The sequence below is a fragment of the Lycorma delicatula genome, chromosome 12 (genome assembly GCF_047948215.1).
Source record: "Lycorma delicatula isolate Av1 chromosome 12, ASM4794821v1, whole genome shotgun sequence".
Lineage (NCBI taxonomy): Eukaryota > Metazoa > Arthropoda > Insecta > Hemiptera > Fulgoridae > Lycorma > Lycorma delicatula.
In genome coordinates, this window is record NC_134466.1 from 48,739,952 (window position 1) to 48,747,520 (window position 7,569).

At 27.6% G+C, this 7,569-nt stretch overlaps 1 protein-coding gene across 1 annotated transcript in view; it reads right to left on the bottom strand.

Moving 5' to 3' along the window:
* Jhbp2 (Juvenile hormone binding protein 2) overlaps positions 1 to 6,866 on the bottom strand; it is a 50,002-nt gene extending 43,136 nt beyond the window's left edge. The window contains exon 1 of the mRNA XM_075379755.1: positions 6,455 to 6,866. The gene's annotated coding sequence lies outside the window, so the exon portion shown is untranslated. The remainder of the gene's footprint in view (positions 1 to 6,454) is intronic.
* Positions 6,867 to 7,569: the final 703 nt, after the last annotated feature.

Here is a 7,569-nt window from a genome sequence, read left to right on the forward strand (position 1 = left end):
CAGGCCACGTTTGGAATATGTAAAACAAATTGTTAGGGATGTAGGATGTAGAGGGTATACTGAAATGAAACGACTAGCACTAGATAGGGAATCTTGGAGAGCTGATGAATTCGAAAAAGTAGAGCCAGCCCACCATTTTAGAAACACTCTGTATATACTAATCATCTAACCTAATCTGAAAACTATTTAATATTGATTATTCTCGCAACCATGAGGATAACGAACAAAGCGGGGGTGCAGTGGGTGAAGCCCCCGGTCCATAAATGACACTTTCATGTGTTAGTAACTGCAAGGAATTTCTCTCTCTCTCTCTCTCTCTCTTTTTATTAAGCAAAATCTACTATTGCCTAACAACAATTAAAATCTAACAAAATGCAAGTGATATTTAGCTGTTCATTTTAGAGCTTCATCTGTTCAGATCAGTCAGTTATTACCTGTCTTTATATTGAATATCATTCTTAGAAAAAGAAATTTCAACTAGAATTGTAATAATACCTTAGAGGGTGAAAGTTACTAAAATGACCAATCATCTGTCTTATATATATATATATATATATATATATATATATATCTTTTGCTGGTAAAAATAAAGAAGAAATTTCATATAAACATAGGTTCGGAAACGCATCGTTAGCTAGTCTCGGCCGCCGTACTCCGTGGCGCGAATGGTAGCGTCTCTGCCTTTCATCCGGAGGTCCCGGGTTCGAATCCCGCTCAGGCATGGCATTTTCATACACGCTACAAATCATTCATCACAATACTTAACGGTGGTCCCGGAGGTTAAAAAAAAAATAAAAAAGCTAGTGTCGGCTGGCGAAATATTCACCCTAATTTATGCGCCTTCGGTAAAATTAATTCAAACTTGGAACTCAAATTAATGTAGTTTTAAATAAAATCTGTTCTGAAAAATTAAAAAAAAATTTCCAGAACCGTATATTTTTTTTAGAAATTTAGGGTAAAACAGAAAATATTGGGAGGGTCGAAAAACACACTATTTTATGTTTGGCGTAAAATAACTTTAATAGTTAAAAAACACATAAAAAGTAAAAACAAAACTTGTAAGATTAGACTAAAACTGTATGTCCATAGTCACTAAATAAAAAAGTAAAAATTTCGAAGTTTATTAAAAAACAAAACATATCAAAATATGGCACTTATTAATTAGATATTAAACGAAACAAAATTTTCAATATTACAAAAGAATTACATATTTTAGAAAAATGGAATGGAATGCAAAGTAGAATTTTAGAAAAATATATAAACAAAATTAAAAAGAAAGAAAAACCAAATTAAACAATACATCAATAAAATAGTTAAGTAATCATCTTTAAAACTAATTAAAAATGGATTTTATCTATATTTATTTGAAATAATGTATTTCCTAAGTTAGCAATACTAAAATGCTAACAGTTTCGTACTGCATTTGAATAGTAGTAAACATTTAAATAAGTACGAGTTCTAAGGTTCAAATCCTAGTAAAGTCGGTTATTTTTACCCGGATTTGATTCTCTGGTGGTTGGGTTTCAATTACCATACACCGCAGGAATGGGTCGACCTGAGACTGTACAAGACTGCATTTCATTTACATTCATACATTTCATCCTCTGAAGTAATACCTTACGGTGGTTCCGGAGGATAAATAGAAAAAGAAAGTGCGTATATGTTAATATTTATCAACGAAGCGTTTCCGAAGCAATATTTATGTGAACTTTCTTCTTTATTTTCACCAATAGTACATGCTCTGGAAATTTGTTACATTCTTCGTAAATCACATATATATATATATATATATATATATATATATAAATTTTTATACATATGAAAGAAAAGTTACTCGTAAAAAAAACGCACAGAAGATTAAATTTTTATTAAAAAATTAAAAAATAGGAAATACGATTTAAAGGAATTAAAATAAAAAACGTCTACTACCGAATGTGAGTTAAACGTTCTTTAAAATGCAGAAAAATCTATTATTTTTTACATTAAATTTTCCAATTAATTAATTTTCTTCGATTTCACATGAAAATTCATAGTATATAAGTATGGCTATTTAATACTTAAAGCAAACTAAGAAAATATATTTAAGGATTACAATAAAAATAAATTTAATTAAAAATAATAAATATTTTTTTCCTTAAAAAGAAAAAAATATCTTTCGAAAGCCAAGACTAATATAATTACGATTTTTTTCCAAGTAAATGTATGCAGTACGTAATAATACAAATTCCTATTGCAGTTAACTCACAGTCGTCAGAATCATCTTTAATTCATTTTGTTCTATTTTTTAATTCCTTGTACGAAGTAAAGGAAGTATTGTGATAGTGAAAAATTTCGGATTTCACATTTCAACGGAAATATCCATTTTGAACATCCCTGAATCCATTTTGACTAGTTTCGCGTGACGTCTGTATGTACGTATGTATCTGTAACTCAAAACGATTAGCCGAAGGATGTTGAAATTTTGGATTTAGGACTGTTGCAACATCTAATTGTGCACCTCCCCTTTTGATTGCAATCGAATTGACCAAAAATGTCCAAAAAAAGGCCAAAATCCAAAAAAAAATTGGATTTTGAATCTTTTCTTAACTGCAGTAATAAGCCTTCATTGAGATATTTTCAACAATATATTATAAGTGGTCCTTATTTTCATTGATTCCAGAGTTATAGCCAAATAAAATTTTAATTAATGAAATATTTTCATCTTACAAGGGAAAGGCATATACTTTGAATTCGACTTTATCTCCTTTTTTTTTGTTTTTTTTTTTTAATTTAAATTTATTGATTTATCAATAATCATTAACCTATGATTGTAAAAAAAGTTTTACAATAAATAATAAATCATAAAAAAATATGAAAAAAATCAGAAGTTATTAGTGAAATAAAATTTTATGTATTTTTAAGAATGTGGATATGTAATTTAATAGGAGTACAAGGAAGTTATGTGGTGTTCACATCAGATTTAGTGAAGCATCTGATTAATTCGTTTTTGTTTTCATTCTGTTGATGGTTACATCATAATAATTTAAAAAGCATAGTATTAGACAGATATAAGACTATTTAAAGAGTAATAAAGGTACTTTTACTCTATCCTAATATTTCAGGTAAGATTGTTGAATTAATAATTGTATAAATATTAAATGTTAATAACTAATATTTTAGCGACTGTGTAACTGTCCACTTTATTAATGAATTGGAGAAACGTATCTCACTTTCAAATGAAATAAATTTAAATGAATTGCAGGAAAAAATTTGTATAATTTTTTTTTATTAAATTAAGACATGTCTTTAATATTTTATTTAAATGTAAAAAAAAAATTCATATGAGAAGTATTTTCGTAGATTATGTTGTATGTTTAATATCGAATAAACTTAAAAAATAATAATTTTAAATAAATTATTTTTTATATCAGTGTCAAATTAAGGATTAATTAGTTATTGCAAATAACTATTTTTTAATTCGGTAATGACTTAATTCGAAATGTAGTTAAAGTAAATAAATTAAAAAAAAAAAATTATTTCCTGTCGGGGCAGAAACCCTCCCCTAAAAATATTTTAATCCAAAAGGTATTACAGAAGGTTTCAATCAGTATTTTAAATTATTAATATGCTTTTAAAAAAAGATTAGTTCAGCAGATTTTTTTTAGGATTAGCGGAAAAAACGGAAAAAATTTAAAAAATCATATAATGGGAAATTTAGTTTCAATTTTAATATGAGATTCAAGAATATAGCAAATAAATCAATTAAGGAAAGAAAAACCAATCAAAAGAATCCAAAAATTTTAATATTTAAGTGAAATAATTACTCCCGAACACCGATCTCTGTGACGAAGCCTTTCATCCAGATGTCCCGGGTTCGATCCCAGTCCGGCATGGCACTAAAAAAATTTCATTTGAGCTAAGATTATGATGTACATATATTTTTAAAAAAAAAATACCTTTAATATTTTAGAAAAAGAAGGAATAAATGCCAGAACACAAAAAATGAAAGTTTGGCTTATCACCTTTAAGAAACGTTTAAAATTCTTTATCCTAAAACGCGAAATTAAGATAGTCAACTGTAGTTTTACCGGAAGAGTTATATAATGGAAAAAACCTAAAGAATATCTCAGAAAAACTCCAGTAAAGTTGAAAAAAGATTTTTCAATCCGCTGTCCAAAATTCGAAGGAAATAAAGAACATAACTTTAATAGAAAAATGTTATGAATTTGTAATACACAAATGATAAAATTGAAAATTTTAAAAACCTACGAAGAAATTTTGAAGAAACATATCTACTGCATCGTCTCCTGGCGGTTTATAAGCGTAAAACTAATATAATAACCTGCTCTGAGGTGATACCTTATGTAATGCAAAAAACCGCATCGAAATTGGTCCAGCCGTTTTAGAGAAACACATCTACTGCAGCGCCCTCTGGTGGCCTATAACCGTAAAACATATCTAAGAATCTGCTCTTAAGTGAAACCTATTTAATACAAAAAACCGCATCGAAATCGGTTCAGTAGTTTTTGAGAAAATGGTAAACACACACACACACACAATCTCTTACCTCGAACGCATATACCGTCTCCGTCCCATCATGAGTAAAAATTATAAACAACTGTTTTTGGTACAATAAATTTTATACCTTGAAAACGTATGCTGGCAGTTTAGTTGTATGCTTCGAAATTAATCTGAATACGACTCGTTATTATCATAAAATTGTGGTTACGTTTTAGTAATAAACGTTAGACGGTTTAGTTGTTTTAGACATAATTCTCATTGTTAAATTATTTTTGAAAATCAAGTTATGTAATGTTTATATGACACTTTTTCTGTTAAGTTTCCTTCTGTTTTGTTTTTAATAAAAAAAAGATGATTTTTTTTTTGTTTTATATAAATTTTTATTACAACTTTCTCAGAATTAAATTCTCTTTTTTAATAATAAAGTTTACGTATTATTACTCATTTAACACAAATTTATTGTACTTAAAACCTAAAACCGTGTTATATCATAAAAACTACGGGAAACACAGTTTTGGGTTTTGTGTTTTATTCGATTTTTCAGGTCAAAAAACATAAAAAAACTATCAAGTTCACCCGTTATATAATTCCTTAAAAATTTCAAAATGATCTCATTTCACCGGAGAAACTGAAATCCGGGCGAAATGTTTCGCTAATGATAACTCGTTTATAAAGCGTTTTCGGACATATGTTTGTACAAAAAATTTTCTTTATTTCAAGATCTAAATCATTCCTAAATTATTCCAATTTCCTCCTGAATCATTCTGTTTATAAAGATACTGAGTACATAAAAAAAAAAAAAAAAACAATTCAGAAGACGTTAATGAAAATTATTTAAGATATATTTTTTTAATTTTTGAAACGATCAATTAATTTACCACAAAAAAGAAGCTTGTGAGATTATGAAAATGAAAATTTTCTATTGCAAAAAAAAATAACATACCTCTGGGACTCGAACCCGGTAGATCCGGATGGAAGGACAAGACGCTATCACTCTGCCAAGGAAAAATGAATTTTGTTTACAGACTATTTTTACTCATTGTAGATGAAGAAAACCAAGTTTTCTTATTTTAATTTATAATATAAAAATAGAGTAATATTGTTTCTATATAAAAGAAAATAATTTAATTTGTTTTTCTTTAATAAATGTATAATGTAATTAAAATTACGATAGGTAGATTTTGTTATTTTTTAAAAGAACAGATACTAAGAAATAAATATAACAATAAATTAATAAATAAGGAGAAATTGTAATTTTTTAAATATCGGTCAGCATGACTGATATTTATGGAAATCAAATAATAATCTTAACCTTATTTTTATATCTTGAAAACTCATTCTGATATTTAGATGACCTCAAATACATATTATTATATTCCAGTTGTGAATTTACGTATGAATATTATTTATTAATAATTACCAACATAGCGTTTGGTTCGTAAACACTTCAAAGAAAAAACAGTACGATTTAGTTTTATTTCATCATTAAATACACACACGAAATCGACCTATTTAATAAAAATAACCAGGAATTTCGGATTACAAGTAATAAAATTAATGAGAATTCTACCTATATAATAAGAAATTATTACTTCTATCTTAAAAATCCATAATACAGAGGTTTTCTGCATAATTAAAATCAGATAGTAAATTAATAAGATAGTAACTTTTGAATGGATATTTGAACCCCTCCCGCTCTTCCGATTTTATAGGATATTTTAATCGTTGACATTCAATTAACAACACGCTATCAGAAAAGTAAATTTAAAACCTGACAAGATTGTTGAATATTATAATTTGGCTAATATCCTCTAAATTGTCAAATTATTTATTTAACATATTTTTTAAATTACATTATAGCATTAATATATAAATATGCATTACAAAACATTTTTTTAAATTTTATTATTAATAAATAAAAATATTAATTAACATAAAAAATAAAAGTCTTTACCTTTTCTTTAACTGCTAGATAAAAAAATATATCCTGATAAAAATCCGTAGCGAGAGTTTTTGTTTTAAAATAATAATAATAATAATAAAATTAGAACTAGTGTCGACGACGCGACGATGTTCTCTCGTTCGTGAAACGGTAATCAAGATGCTAAGAAGTTTTTGATGTGACGAGTTTAACTCTCTCTCACGCTCTTGGTAACACCACCGTACTCTAACAAGAAAATAAAGAGCGAGAAATTATATATAAAAGACAGAAGTGGTGGTATGAGTAAAACGTTAATCGCGCCGCTGCTCACAGACGTCTCGTTTCTTTCACTACTACTACTACTACTGCTAATACAGTACAACAGTTTTCTTCCTCTATCTAGAATGCTCTTGACCCCTACCTTGTCTCAGTAGAATCAGTTACTTTTGTGGCCACCTATGTTGTTGTAAGAAAAAAAAAATGTCCGTGGTGTATATAACAACAGAATTGTATATGGTAGGGAAATAAGATTATTAAGCGGGATAATATTTTTTACCTTTTTTCCCTCCATCCCCTCACTTTTTATAACTGTTATAAACAATCATTATAGTGTATTATTATCATTACATTATTAAAAATAAACATATATTTACACTCAAATACTATTAACGAAAATAAGAAAACGTAATAAAACAAACAAATAAAAACCTGTTTATACGGATATAAATGATATAGACTTCTTGAATAAAATGATAAATTGTACTTTCCCAACAACGTAAAAAAAAATCATAGAGAACACTTAATTAAATTATTTTTTTTTGTCTTCAGTTATGTGACTGGTTTTTGATGCAGCTCTCCAAGATTCCCTATCTATTGCTAGTCGTTTCATTTCGGTATATCCACTACATTCTACATCCCTAACAATTTGTTTTACATATTCCAAACGTGGCCTCCTACACAATTTATTCCTTCTATCTGTCCCTCCAATATTAAAGCGACTATTCCAGGATACCTTAATCTGTGGCCTATAAGTTTGTTTCTTCTTTTAGCTATATTTTTCCAAATGCTTCTTTCTTCATCTATTTGCCGTAATACTCATTTGTCACTTTATCCACCCATCTGATTTTTAACATTCTCCTATAGCATTG